Raw genomic sequence first — 6,660 nt, 5'->3', positions numbered from 1 at the left:
AATTATATATTTGGGTTCGTGGGTGAATGGGTAATCGGGTTTTGACCATGTGGGCCAGGGTTAATTTTTGACTTAAAAACTTTAGAAAACCCATTTTCATGCATTGGAATTGATTCATTTAGCATTTATTGATATAATTAAGTAACTTGTGGCTAGATACGAGCGAATTGGTGGTGGAATCAAGAGGTAAAGCGGTAGTTGAGGCTTGAATTGTGTTCGTGGCATCGAGGTAAGTGTTTGGTCTAACCTTAGCTTGAGAGATTAGGAGTTGTGTCCTATTTGCTATGTGTTAATTATTGAGTACGACGTATAGGCATGGTGACGAGTATATATACATTGGTGTCAAGCATGCCCGTGAGTCTTATACTATGATTAATGTGACTCCGTTTGTATTGTTCATGTCTTATGTGATGATTTCTATTGTTGAGCAAGGCTTGTGGAAGTAATATTGGTATTTGAACATTGAAGAGCATTGGCTCAAGTTGTAAAATGATTTGAGGAAGTATAATTGGTAATTGAACCTTATAGAGTATTGGCTCCAATTATGAATAGGGTTGGGAAGTAAATGTGAAAAAGAAAAGAGGATTATGATATTGTCTCCCTTGCCGAGATGTTGTTGTTTTGATATTGTTTCCCTTGGCGGGATATGATTGTTGCAATATTGTTCCTTTGCCGGGATTTTATTATAAATTTGTTGATTTCCTTGCTCTTATTGCTTTGTGATTGTTGTTTGGGTGAGGAAGAGTATTATAGCATGAAGTGTGATGCCGTGCCATTTATATTGATTTTATGCTGAGGACGAGAGTAAAAGCACGAAGGGTGATGTCGTGCACTTGTCTTTGATTTTCCTGATTCTTATTGACAATTCTGTTACAGTGTTCTTTACATTTAACTGTTGGTTTCTATTGCTATTTGTTGTCCCCCGCAGCATGATCTCCCCTTCCTATCTTTAATTGTAAAGTTTTGCTTTTATTTTCTGTTGTATATGATTTAACTGCTCAGGTTTATTTGGTAGTCTGGTCCTAGCCTCGTCACTACTTCACCGAGGTTAGGCTAGGCACTTACCAGCACATGGGGTCGGTTGTTCTAATACTATACTCTGCACTGTGTGCAGATCCCGGTACTGGAGCATACGGACCGTAGCTTTGGGTTGCTGTCTTCAGTCCATTCGGAGATCCGAGGTAGTCCTGCAGGCGTCCGCAGGCCTTGGCGTCTCCTCCTATCCTTTTATTCTATTTCTTTTATATATTTCAGAGATAGTGTTGTAATAAATCTTTCGGACCTTTATTTGTAGTATTCCTAGACAGTCTGTGGAATTGTGACACCAGTTCTGGGTAGTTTATGTATGGATTGGTATTGACATCTTTATTAAAATATTACATTTTAGTCTTCCGCTTATTAAATTCCACTGTTTATCTAATGTTGGTTATTAATTATTAAAGGATTAAAATGGGAAAAAGATAAATAACTCAAAGGATCAGCTTGCCTAGCTTTCACTAGTAGGCGACATCACGACTCCCGAGAGTGGGAAATCCGGGTCGTGACAGTCATGCTCGAGAACTGGCGAGCGAAGCGCATTTGCTCAAAACGATCGGTCGGGTCGTTATAGGTATTCGGGTTTTGGTTTAAACTTCGAGTTTGGATCAAGCCGGCCTGGGAGTTAACTTTTGTTGATTTTTTCAATAATGACATAAATTGAATCTTTTGCAATTGTGGGTAGTTCCTAAGGCTTATTTTGAATTGTTTGGTTGATAATTTGCTAGATTTGGTTGGTTCGGAGGCTTGTTTGAAAGGCAAAGTTGTGGTTGAGCTTTGACTTGATTTTTGGAGCGAGGTAAGTGTCGTGGTTAACCTTGACTTGAGGGATTAGGACTTGTTTGCCTATTTGCTACTTGTTTAAATATTGGGTACAACGTATATGTGAGGTGCCGAGTACTTAAGTGTTGTTGTTGAGTTAAAGCATATGGGTGGTACTTGTTTCTTGTAATTTATTGCTTTCTTTGATCATTATATATATATGCTTAGACTAGTTAATTACTAAATTGATCGTTCTCTCCGCATTTATGGGCTATCTGTGATAATTGAGTATCGTTTCTGATGTTGAGTTTGGTATGGTGGAACCATTATTGACGTAAGGTTTGTCCTTGTTTATTCTATCTCCTTATTATTATATGGTAAGGGAGAGTGTTAATGAACGAATGGTGATGGTGTCATATTTAAGAGTTAATGCACGAAGGGTAATGTCGTGCCATATTTGAGAGTTAATGCACAACAGTTGATGTCGTGCCGTATTTGAGAGTTAATGCACGAAGGGTGATATCGTCTCGTATCTATTGATTCATGATGAAATTGAGAGTAAAAGCACGAAGGGTAATGTCGTGCAGTTATTACTGTTTTATAGTGAGGTTGAGAGTAAAATCAAGAAGGATGATGTCGTACAGTTTTATTCATTATGTTTATTTGTTTTATTGGTTGAAGGCTTATTGACTGTTTCTTGTTATCATTCCCTGTTGTATTTATCGTATCTTGTACACCTTTCACATGTCCCCTCCCAATAGTACATGCTAAGCCTTTATTTGTTGTTAAGTTGTACGTATATTATTGTCTGCACATGTTTATTTATGTGGGTGTCCATAGCCTCGTCACTACCTCGTTGAGGTTAGGCTCGACACTTACGGAGTACATTGGGTCGGTTGTACTCATACTATACTCTACACTTCTTTTGCGGATTTTGATACTGGTCCCAGCTGTCCGTGAGGCGTATCAGCTCGGATTAGCTTTTGGAGACTCGAGGTAGATCTGTTGGCGTCCGCAGACCTTGAAGTCCTCTTCCACTTTCTCCCTATTTACTGTTCTTTTCATTCGAGATAGTTGTACTTATTTCAAACCTTGTTTGTAGAAACTTTAGAAGCTCATGTACTTGTGACTCCAGATCCGGGTTGTATTGAATATTGGTTTATTACGCTATTTCGTACTTTATTATGAATTTCATTTCTATTTAATTGGTTAAATTGTTCAAAGTGGTTAAAATTGGTAAAGAATCACTCTAACGTTGGCTTACCTAGCAAGTGAAATGTTAGGCATCATCACGATCCCGAGGGTGAAAATTCCGGGTCGTGATAATTTTGCTAATTAGTTTAAAATTTTAGAATTATTCTTAACATTAACGGGGATAATTTATTTTATTCAAATTTTTAGTATCCTAAGTCTTAGATTATTAACTGTAATAATAGTTTTATTTTGTATCTATACGTTTACAAAATTATTAGTGTTACTAATTCTTGCAAATACTTTTTCTCTGAAAAGTTTAAACATTTTTAAAGTTATTCGTTCTGTAAGTGTTGAGTGTAGAATACGGTTTAAATATAATACCAACGAAGAATGGATGAAAAGGAACATATTAAAATACTTTTAATAATTCCATGTGAAGTTTCCCGTTGTATTCAAGAAGTTGCAAGTCCATTCACTAAAATAAAATAAACATATGGGGCAATAACCATAGATATCATTGTACACAAAGAAGGATCGATTGTCTATTCATATTAGGAAATAGTGTATATAAGGTCCAAATATTAGGACATCATATATACTTTAAAAAATAATAATTAATAACTAAATTTTAGTTGATTTCAAAGTGCTAAATACTAAAAAAATAATTATGTTTCTAATATGAACACTATCTACACATTATTTATTACTACCTTTTCTAACAATTCAAGATAAATAATATATCTTTGTTTGTTGGATATTGGTTAAATGTACAACAATAACAACTCAGTAAAATCCCACTAGTGTGGTCTGTGGAGGGTATAGTGTACGCAAACTTTATCCCTACCTCGGAGGGGTAGAGAGGTTATTTCTGGGAGACCCTCGGCTAAGAGAAATAGATCTGTAACAACAACAGAAACCAGAAAAAATAATATCAGTAACGTAAGAGACAACAAATAAATAGAAAAGCAATAACACAAATACTATGCAAAAGTGTGAAATACAATATAAACCACTAGCAATCTTAGACAAAACACTACCATACTAGCTGATGCAAAGAGGAAAAACGATCGACTACCCCTTAACATACACCATTAATGCTCGACCTCCACACCTTCCTATCAAGAGCCATGTCCTCGAAAATCTGGAGTCGCGCCATGTCCCGCCTGATCACCTCTTCCCAATACTTCTTAGGCCGCTCTCTACCTCTACTCGTACCTGCCAAAGCCAACAACTCACACCTCCTAACCGGGGCATCTAGGCTTCTCCTCCGCATGTGCCCGAACCATCTAAGTCACGCTTCCTGCATCTTGTCGTCCACTGGAGCCACACCCACCCTCTCCCGAATATCTTCATTCCTAATCTTATCCAGTCTAGTGTGCCCGCATATCCATCTCAACATCCTCATTTCTGCTACTTTCATCTTTTGGATATGTGAATTCTTGACTAGGCAACACTCAACCGCATACAATATGACTAGTTTAATCACCGCTCTATAGAACTTACCTTTAAGTTTCGATGGTACATTCTTGTCACACAAGACTCCAGACAAGATATTTCAATATTGTCTTAACATTAGTTTAATTCTGTTTCATTCAAAATATTCGAGTTTCAATTAAGTAACATAAATTTAGTTTAGGTTCACTTTTTAAAGAAAGACAAATAAGAAAAAATAAAGTGAAAAACTCCTAAATATTAGGATTGGGCAAACGTAACATGGAATGATCGTGGAAAACTACTAAACTAGCGTTTGGCCATAGATTTCAAACTTTATTTTGAAAAATTTGATTTAGGTAAAATTTGGTTTGAAGATAAAAATTTGTCTGGACATATGTTTTCAAAACATATTTCTTCTTATTTTTTGAAAAAACATGAAACATGACTTATACCCACAAGTTCTAAAAACTATCACAAATACCTAATAGTACTTTTATCAATAACATTTATTATATTATCGCAAATCGTAGTACTGAACATAAATAAATTTGGTACATAATTATCATTTTTATAATGAACTACATAATACACTATAAGATGACCGAGAAGATGAAGCAACATTATTACAAAATAATAAATGGTGGACTCTTTTATAAAATACAAAATTTTGGGGCAATTTTTAAAAATAGAATAGTGATATTTTGGGCCAAAACCAGATCTTGAGCTGATTTTGGGATTTGAGTTTTGAAAATTTGCCAAAATGTAGATAAAATCTATGGCCAAACATATATTTACCAAAAAAAATTCCAAATATATTTTGGCAAAATCTATGGCCAAACAGGTCCATTAGGATTGGGCAAACATAACATGGAATGAATTATGGTTAGAATTGATATAAAATAAAATTTTAACTGATTTTAATATCTTGAATATTGTAGGATTTTTTACCTAGTTCAAGTAAAAAAGATTTTTAACCTAAATTAAGTTGATTCAAAATCCTAAATATTAGGAATATACTTTAAATTATAATTTTGTCCAATGTAAACTCTGCTTTTAAAGGGTAAACAGGCAAAAAATATTTCACTAAGGGGACTCGTGCTTTTAATATAGTATAGATAGATAAATAGATATAGATATAAAAGATGTGTTTAAGGTGAGAAACTAAAGAAAAAAAATTTCAAATATAGTTGGTGTTATTTTTTTCGGAACAACCTAACTATGAAAAAAATTGTAACGCAAAATGACAGAGATGGATGAAGAGATAGAAAGTATATGTATAAAATCGATTGAAGATTTTTTTTAAAAAGAGTATATATTGATATTGTAAAAATTATCAGGTGGTCTCTACATGTGGTCGTATTCATTTGCATCTATACCCGCTTTTTGTACCACATTTTAACTTGTGCCTGCTTTGCAAAAAAAAAAATTGCAAACGCACCCGCTTTTTTGCATAACTTCAACATACGAGGCTGAAGTAGCAAAGGCAATCACGCAAAACTTTAGCATTCTAGTAGCCGGGCCTGAAGTTCAGCTCTAGAGCTGAAGTTTTTTTTTGTAACTGTCGAACTTCAGCTCTAGAGCTGAAGTTTTTGTTTGTAACTGGCGAACTTCAGCTCTAGAGCTGAAATTTTTGTTTGTAAACTTCAGCTCTAGAGCTGATGTTTTTATTTTATAACTGTCAAACTTCAGCTCTAGAGCTGGAGTTTTTGTTTGTAACTGGCTTTTTGTTTGTAAGCTTCAGCTCTAGAGCTGAAGTTTTTGTTTGTAAGCTTCAGCTCTAGAGCTGAAATTTTTGTTTTGTAACTGTCGAACTTCAGCTTTAGAGCTGAAGTTTTTGTTTGTAACTGGTGAACTTCAGCTCTAGAGCTGAACTTTTTGTTTTTGTAACTGACGAACTTCAGCTCTAGAGCTGAAGTTTTTGTTTTGTAACTGTCAAACTTCAGCTCTAGAGCTGAAATTATTTGGAAGCTAGCTATAGAATAGGACCTGCTCGAATAAGCTGGGGATCCATCCATCAAACAACTTGCTAGTTTGTTAAAATCTTTGGGGTAAAATCTCAGCACTGGGCTCAAGAATTTTTATGTGCTAAGATACTCAATTTAGGTTTACAAGAAACAACTTTCACCTTAATAATATTTATTAAAACAACCCCAAAAAAGAAGTAAATAAATGCAAATTAATCATCCCTGATTGCGAGAACAAATAATGAGGTTTGTAATACTATTAAAATGCAAA

The sequence above is a fragment of the Nicotiana sylvestris genome, chromosome 10 (assembly GCF_000393655.2).
Source record: "Nicotiana sylvestris chromosome 10, ASM39365v2, whole genome shotgun sequence".
In the NCBI taxonomy this organism is placed as follows: Eukaryota; Viridiplantae; Streptophyta; class Magnoliopsida; order Solanales; family Solanaceae; genus Nicotiana; species Nicotiana sylvestris.
Note: the sequence above shows the minus strand (reverse complement) of the source record.